Source organism: Pseudophryne corroboree, chromosome 9 (genome assembly GCF_028390025.1).
Source record: "Pseudophryne corroboree isolate aPseCor3 chromosome 9, aPseCor3.hap2, whole genome shotgun sequence".
NCBI classification, from domain to species: Eukaryota; Metazoa; Chordata; class Amphibia; order Anura; family Myobatrachidae; genus Pseudophryne; species Pseudophryne corroboree.
The window spans coordinates 216935538-216944988 of record NC_086452.1 but is presented as its reverse complement, the minus strand read 5'-3'; positions in this window follow the sequence as shown (position 1 = coordinate 216944988).

Genomic DNA, 9451 nt, shown 5'->3' with positions numbered 1-9451 from the left:
TCGACCTACTTACTGTCGACCTAAAGACCGTACCCCATATTTTTCACAGCAGAATAATAATACAATAGATTGCAACTACGGTATAGGGCCAGCCTCTTACGCTGTGTAGCAGGGGTGCTAAACTATAGCATCTGTGGAACTAAACATCCCAGCATGCCCCTGGCACAAATTTTTTATTTGGGGGGTGCTGCAACTGTGGCAGGGCATGCTGGAATGTGTAGTTCCACAACAGCTGGAGGCATGCAAGTTTGACATCGTTTTGTTTCACCATGGAATATGGGAAAGGTTTGCAGTGAGGATCCTCACAGCTGTTAGCCCAAAGGTGGGTAAGGATGGATGGATGGAGGGTAGGGTTAAGCTGCGGAACGGGAGGGTTAGGCAGTAGGGGAGGGGTGGGAGGGTTTAGGTTACTTATCTCACCCATGTCAGGATTAGATTGTTGGAATTCCTAATTATTCTCTGTACTATCCTGAACATTATGTATGCCACCTATTCAATATATTCATTTTTTTTTCCCATTACAGAAATCAAAGTTTGTTGATGGGGTGGAGATCCCGGTGCACCTTATTGGAGATGCGGTGTACCCTTTGAGGCGTTGGATCATCAAGGGCTTCACACAGCATCTCCCACTCTCTCCGGAACAAGCGAATTTCACCCACACTCTCAGCTCGGCCAGGATGGTGGTGAACGCCTTTGGGAGACTGAAGGGGCGCTGGTGGTGTCTACTAAAGCGCAATGACATTGCCATCACCCTGGTGCCGGATGTGGTTGCTGCTTGCTGTATCCTCCACAACTTTTGCGAGATACAGAAGGAACACTTTTTACCGGAGTGGAATGTTAAGGACTCTGAACTGTGCGATACTCCAGTAGAAGCAGTAGAAGCAGCCTACGAGGGGGAGATAAGTAGCGGCACTGCCAGTGGCGGATCATGGGGGGGGGGGGGCACTCGGGCCCGTGCCCCCCCTGTCATTTGTGGCCTCCGTCCCCCCCAGCGCCGCACAGAGAGATGACGGGCGCCTGCTGAGATTGTGTTACCAGCGGGCGCCCGTCTCCCTGCACAGCTCCCCCGCTTGTGTCACTGAGACACGCTGCCGCTCAGTCTGGCGACAGCGTGTCTCAGCTGTCAGGAGAGGAGAACGCTCGCCAGCGCGGCTGTGTCTGGTGCGGCGGCGTATAGCGGACTTCGTTCAAACCAGCCGCCGGTTCGTGAGCCAATCAGAGCTCGCGGACCGGCAGCCAATCAGAAGCCGCCGGTCCGCGAGCTCTGATTGGCTCACGAACCGGCGGCTGGTTTGAACGAAGTCCGCTATACGCCGCCGCGCCAGACATAGCCGCGCTGGCGGGCGCTCTCCTCTCCTGACTCACCCGTCCCTCACAGCCGGAGCCCGGAGGAGGAGCAGCAGCAGTGCAGCAGCGGTAAGCAGCTGCAGCACTGGCTGCTGTGGGGACAATTGTATACCTGGCACTGTGGGGGCAATTGGCTGGCACTGTGGGGCATTTGTATACCTGGCACTGTGGGGGCAATTGTTTACCTGACACTGTGGGGGCAATTGTGGATCTGACACTGTGGGGGCAATTGTGGATCTGGCACTGTGGGGGCATTTGTATACCTGGCACTGTGGGGGCATTTGTGGATCTGGCACTGTGGGGGCATTTGTGGATCTGGCACTGTGGGGGCATTTGTATACCTGGCACTGTGGGGGCAATTGTGGATCTGGCACTGTGGGGGCATTTGTGGATCTGGCACTGTGGGGGCATTTGTATACCTGGCACTGTAGGGTCAATTGTGGATCTGGCACTGTGGGGGCAATTGTGGATCTGGCACTGCACTATTGGGGGCATATGTCTGTGTTTCACGTCCCATTTTAATTGGCCACACCCATTTTTGGGCGCGGGCGCGCCATGGGGCACAGTACCTCTATGGGGCACTCTCTTTCTGATTGGTCGCCGCTTAGCCCCGCCGGGAGTGCACACAGACGCTCTCATTCCAGTGAATAGGGCGCATGCGTGTCACGGACACGTGCGCACCCCAGACGCGGTGATAGGCCCAGGCACAGACGGAACTCCATCTGTAATGGTGGCTAAACTACAAGCAGACAAACTACTGGGGGCATTACCACTGGGAGGCTAAACTAAAGGGGGGGGGGGTAAACTACTGGGGTCATAACTGCAGGGGCATTACCACTGGGGGCATAACTACTAGGGCGCTAAATGACTGGGGGCATTACTACAGGCAACATTACTACTGGGGGCAATACGGGCATTGCATAAGGGGCACCACTACTATGGGGTCTATATAAGGGGCACTACCAGTACAGTGGACATTGCATAATGAGCGCTACAACTGTGGGCATTGTATAAGAAGCGCCACCTCACATGCACCGAAGCTGCACGCAAATGTACTTGCCCCTTCCATGGTGCCCCCCCTATCATTTTCTTCTGGATCCGCCCCTGGGCAGTGCTGAGGAAATCCGCAACACCCTCACTGCTAACTCTACTACTATGACACAGTAGAGGGACAAGGTATATGTTGCAAAAAAGTTTTGTTTTTATTGTTTATGAAACAGTTATGTACATGTTACCTCACATGTATCATGTTAAATATAACATCTTTACAGTTTAAACGGCTTTTTAAAATTTTTAACATAAATAGGCCATAATGTGTGTAGACATTAGACACATAAATAGAAGGCATAATGTGTGTAGATAACGGGCAGGTATGGCCTGGGCACGTGACAGGCCTGTAAAGTGCTGAATACACATGAACATTTTCAAAAAGACAAAAGATGAAGAATAAAGATTATTTGCCACTGTAGGCACATAAATAGAGGGCATAATGCTTTTACATTTAGCCCAACGTACACCCCCATCTGTAGAAGTGGCTGAGGTAATGGCCAGGTATGGGCCGGACACTCGACAGGCCTGTGAAGTGCTGAATACACATGAACATTTTCAAACAGACAAAAGATGAAGAAAAAAGATTATTTACAACTGTCTGTAAGAAGTGCTGCGCGGTGGACGGTTGTGAGTAGTGCCATCTGGATAGGTATACTCAGTGCCATGTGGAGGATTATTCCCTGTGCCATCTGGATAAGTATACACATTACCAAGTGGAGTATTATTCCCTGTGCCATCTGGACTATTATGCACAGTGGCATGTGGACTGCTATGCACTGTACCATCATGACTGGTCTGCTTATTGGCATGTGGACTGCTACGCACAGGGCCGTGTGAAAAATGATTCCCTGTGCCATCTAGATAACTATGCACTGCGCCATAGTGAGTGAGTAGTATTCCCTGTGCCATCTGGACTATTATGCACAGTGCCTTGTGGAGTAGTATTAGCTGGATTTGAGGGGTTTGTTTCCATAAACTGCATGCCTCTGCTATGATGATGGTAGTTAGAAAAATGGCCCTCAGAATAGTTAGGAGGATACACTGGATAAGGGTGTGGAGGGTGCGGATTGTGTAATCTAGACACTAGGCCGTAAAGAAAGGACATCTGTGCCTCTCTGTTTCCCCTAGAAATGCATTCATGTATACCCACAAGTTGCGTGAGAAATGAATTTTGTAACTCTTTCTCGTTGTCAAAAAAGCGTTGGAGTCGGTCGTCCTCCTGTGCCTGCATTTCATTATCGGAATCTCGCAGCTGACTGACCAGGATTCTTGTCATTATACGCGTAGCTTGCGCCATCTTTTAAGTTTTTTTCTTCCGTTCAGGTACGTCAAAGACTAGAAATGGAGGTAAAAAAAACTATTTAATAATAAAATAGCAGTGATGTCAGCATATATGTGCTTGAGGACTCCTACTTCTTGTGCACTAGCTACACACTGCAACATATATATTTTGAGTATCAGTCAAGACAAAGATATCATGTGTGAGTTATGGAAGTGCGCAATTGTACAAACACTGCATGCTGTACACGATTTATCCTTTCTAAAGGATCATTTGTGCTATTCGTGCAGGTCTGTACACGCCTATGATGTTGTTAGCAATCGTTATTACTCATACTGTAAATGGTCCAACAGCTAAAGTGGCCTTCTGATATTGATGAAATACATGACAGTCAGGAACTCTGTGTAACGCAGCATTTAAAAAATAGGATTTTAATACCTACCGGTAAATCCTTTTCTCTTAGTCCGTAGAGGATGCTGGGGACTCCGTAAGGACCATGGGGTATAGACGGGATCCCCAGGAGACATGGGCACACTATAAGACTTTGAATGGGTGTGAACTGGCTCCTCCTTCTATGCCCCTCCTCCAGACCTCAGTTAGAAAACTGTGCCCAGGGAGACGTGCGGTGTGAAAGGGGTATTAGTTAGTAGAGTGTCAGATACAGTTTGTAGTTAAATTTTGTTGTCTAAATAATATGAAGTCACAGAAATAAATCTTTTGTTTTTCATACAAAGGAATATAAAACTGTTTAGCAGCAAATCTTAAAATATACCAGGGGCGGTGTAAAACAAATAATTATTAATAAAACACAATGGGGTAAATTTACTAACATTCGTAATTTTCGGAAAAAGGTCAAAGTTCAATCACGAATGACATCGAAAGTGTAAAACTGCAACTTTTTGAATTGATTACGACTAATTTACTAAGCTGTCGTATTCGGGTTTTTCTTTTGTTCCGATGTCGATGTCATTCGTGTTTTTTTTTCTATTTTTACGGCAGTGATTAGCAAAACACTGCCGACTTTTTAAAAATGAATCTCGGCCGGATCTGTGTGATCCGTGCTGGGGTTCATTTTTTTTTTTAAATTAAACAGTGTAAAATTAAAAAAAAAATTGCGTGGGGTCCCCCCTCCTAAGCATAACCAGCCTCGGGCTCTTTGAGCCGATCCTGGTTGCAGAAATATGGGGAAAAAAATGACAGGGGTTCCCCCATATTTAAGCAACCAGCATCGGGCTCTGCGCCTGGTCCTGGTTCCAAAAATACGGGGGACAAAAAGAGTAGGGGTCCCCCGTATTTTTAAAACCAGCACCGGGCTCCACTAGCTGGACAGATAATGCCACAGCCGGGGGTCACTTTTATATAGTGCCCTGCGGCCGTGGCATCAAAAATCCAACTAGTCACCCCTGGCCGGGGTACCCTGGGGGAGTGGGGACCCCTTCAATCAAGGGGTCCCCCCCCCCCAGCCACCCAAGGGCCAGGGGTGAAGCCCGAGGCTGTCCCCCCCCATCCAATGGGCTGCGGATGGGGGGGCTGATAGCCTTTGTTGTAAATGAAAAGATATTGTTTTTAGTAGCAGTACTACAAGTCCCAGCAAGCCTCCCCCGCATGCTGGTACTTGGAGAACCACAAGTACCAGCATGCGGCGGAAAAACGGGCCCGCTGGTACCTGTAGTACTATTACTAAAAAAAATACCCAAATAAACACAAGACACACACACCTTGAAAGTAAAGATTTATTACATACATGCACACAAACATACATACATACTTACCTTATGTTCACACGCAGGTCGGTCCTCTTGTCCAGTAGAATCCATGGGGTACCTGTAGAAAAAATTATACTCACAAAATCCAGTGTAGATCGGTCCTCTTCAAATCCATTTGTAATCCACGTACTTGTGAAAATAAAAAAACGGTGTCCCGACCACGAACTGAAAGGGGCCACATGTTTTCACATGGGACTCCTTTCCCCGAATGCCGGAAACCCCCTCTGACTTCTGTCTAAGTGGGTTTCTTCAGCCAATCAGGGAGCGCCACGTTGTAGCACTCTCCTGATCGGCTGTGTGCTCCTGTACTGAGTGACAGGCGGCACACGGCAGTGTTACAATGTAGCGCCTATGCGCTCCATTGTAACCAATGCTGGGAACTTTCTGCTCAGCGGTGACGTCACTTTAGGTCAACCGCAGGGCAGAAAGTTCCCACCATTGGTTACAATGGAGCGCATAGGCGCTACATTGTAACACTGCCGTGTGCCGCCTGTCACTCAGTACAGGAGCACACAGCCGATCAGGAGAGTGCTACAACGTGGCGCTCCCTGATTGGCTGAGGAAACCCACTTAGACAGAAGTCAGAGTGGGTTTCTGGCATTCGGGGAAAGGAGTCCCATGTGAAAACATGGGGCCCCTTTCAGTTCGTGGCTCGTGTGTCCGTTTTTTTATTTTAATCAAGTACCTGGATTACAAATGGATTTGAAGAGGACCGATCTACACTGGATTTTGTGAGTATAATTTTTTCTACAGGTACCCCATGGATTCTACTGGACAAGAGGACCGACCTGCGTGTGAACATAAGGTAAGTATGTATGTATGTTTGTGTGCATGTATGTAATAAATCTTTACTTTCAAGGTGTGTGTGTCTTGTGTTTATTTGGGTATTTTTTTAGTAATAGTACTACAGGTACCAGCGGGCCCGTTTTTCCGCCGCATGCTGGTACTTGTGGTTCTCCAAGTACCAGCATGCGGGGGAGGCTTGCTGGGACTTGTAGTACTGCTACTAAAAACAATATCTTTTCATTTACAACAAAGGCTATCAGCCCCCCCCATCCGCAGCCCCTTGGGTGGCTGGGGGGGGGGACCCCTTGATTGAAGGGGTCCCCACTCCCCCACGGTACCCCGGCCAGGGGTGACTAGTTGGATTTTTGATGCCACGGCCGCAGGGCACTATATAAAAGTGACCCCCGGCTGTGGCATTATCTGTCCAGCTAGTGGAGCCCGGTGCTGGTTTTAAAAATACGGGGGACCCCTACTCTTTTTGTCCCCCGTATTTTTGGAACCAGGACCAGGCGCAGAGCCCGATGCTGGTTGCTTAAATATGGGGGAACCCCTGTCATTTTTCCCCCCATATTTTTGCAACCAGGATCGGCTCAAAAAGCCCGAGGCTGGTTATGCTTAGGAGGGGGGACCTCACGCATTTTTTTTGGAGAAAATAACCACTTTCCCACCCCTTCCCACTGATAGACATGCACGGATCTCATGGATCCCTGCATGCCTATGCAATCACGGATATAAAAAGCAGGTCTGCTTTTTTTTAGCACTTTTTTGCGATTTGTAATTTTTCACGGCAGTGTTTTCCTCTTTGGAGATTTGCACTTTTTAGTAAATGACCGAGTTCTACTAATTTGCTGGCGTATTTTGACCGATGGTGTATTCATTCGTATTTTTTTACAACTACTTCCAAAAAAATACGAATGCCCTCATCTCTGCCGTGATTTGAGTTTAGTAAATTACCGAGATGACACTTTGAAGAAAAAACGGCATCTCGGTCAAAATCGGGACCTTAGTAAATTTACCCCAATGTATATATTGCTTTTTTTTTTTTAAAGAAAATATATATATATATATATATTGATGCTAACCAGAAGCTTTCAGCTTCTAGATAATAGTTCTTACATTTATTGCATATAATAGAGGGAACAGGGAGTGCAAGATCCTTATACGGCATATAAAGTACAAACAGTTTTATTACATTAAAGCATGAACTAAAAAGTTATATATGAAAATAGAGGTATCAAGCTTCTATGTATTTGCCACAATATGAAAAAATAGGATTCTGGTACTTACCGATAAATCCTTTTCTCTTAGTCCGTAGAGGATGCTGGGGACTCCGTAAGGACCATGGGGTATAGACGGGATCCGCAGGAGACATGGGCACACTATAAGACTTTGAATGGGTGTGAACTGGCTCCTCCTTCTATGCCCCTCCTCCAGACCTCAGTTAGAAAACTGTGCCCAGGGAGACGGACATTTCGAGGAAAGAATTTATTGTTCAAACACGGTGAGTGTCATACCAGCTCACACCATTCAATGGAACACCAGCCAATGGCATGAAAAAATACACAGCCACATGCTGAGAGAATATGTAACCCAACCAATAATCAGATACCGCATGCCATGGCATGAACAACATCAGCAACAGCCTGACAGAAAAGAAACACTACAAGAGTGTAACCATAACCAATAACTGCAGACACAGTCCGCACTGGGACGGGCGCCCAGCCTCCTCTACGGACTAAGAGAAAAGGATTTACTGGTAGGTATTAAAATCCTATTTTCTCATACATCCTAGAGGATGCTGGGGACTCCGTAAGGACCATGGGGTTTATACCAAAGCTCCAGACCGGGCGGGAGAGTGCGGACGACTCAGCAGCACCGATTGAGCAAACAGGAGGTCCCCATCAGCCAGGGTATCAAACTTGTAGAGCTTAGCAAAAGTGTTTGAACCCGACCAAGTAGCCGCTCGGCAAAATTGAACCGCCAAGACTCCTCGGGCATCCGCCCAAGAAGAGCCCATCTTCCTAGTAGAATGGGTCTCCACCAACTTCGGTAACGGCCATCCAGCCGTAGAATTAGCACACTGAATCGTATCACAGATCCAGCGTGTAACCGACTGCATAGACACAGGCACCCCAATCATGCTGGGAGCACACCAAACAAACAGAGCCTCTCTGTTTCCCCAATCTGAGCCAAATTGGCGACATAAAAATTCAAAGCCTCGACTACATCGAGAGACTTTGAATCAGCCAATGCTTAAGTAACCACAGGCATCAAAATAGGCTGGTTTCTGCGAAACACAGAAACCACTTTCGGCAGAACTATTATCCGAGTTCTCAATTCCGCTCTATCCACATGGAAGATCCAACAGGGGCTTTTGTGAGACAAAGCCGCAACTTCCGCCACCGGCCTTGCAGACGCCAAAGCCAATAACATGACCACTCTTCAAGAGAGAAATTTTAACACAACCTTTCATAAAGGATACCAATCAGTGTGACACAAGAAAACGCAACACCACGTCAAGGTCCCACGGTGCCAATGGGGACACAAATGGAGGTTGGATGTGCAGTACACCTTTCACGAAAGTCTGAACTTCCGGAAAGGTGGCCAATTCTGTTTTTTTTTTTTTTTAAAAGAAAACTTATAAGGCCAAAACCGCACTGAAATGGAGCCTAACTTGCTTGCAAAGAATGGAGAAGAACGACCCAGCTGAAAGACTTCCGTAGGAGCCTTCTTGGATTCACACCAAGCCCCATATTTACGCCAACTACGGTGATAAGGCTTTGCCGTTACTTCTTTTCTAGCCTGAAGAAGTGTGGAAATGACTTCACTGGGAATACCCTTTCGGACTAGGATATGGCATTCAACTGCCACGCCGACCAACGCAGCCGCGGTAAGTCCTGATACACGCCCGGATCTTGGTGTAACAGTTCCTCACATAGAGGAATAGGCCAGGGATCTTCTATGAGTAAATCATGCAAAACTGGATACCAAGCCCTCCTTGGCTAGACCGGAGCAATGAAGATCGCATGAACCTTTGTTCTTCTTACGTTTATCACCCTCAGAAAGAGTGAAAGCGGAGGGAACACATAGACCGACTGAAAACATCCCTGGTGTCACGAGGGCGTCCACTGCTATAGCTTAAGCGTCCCTTGACCTGGAACAATATCCCGGAGGCCTCTCGTTGAGGCGAGACGTCAATATGTCCAATTGAGGCACTCCTCAA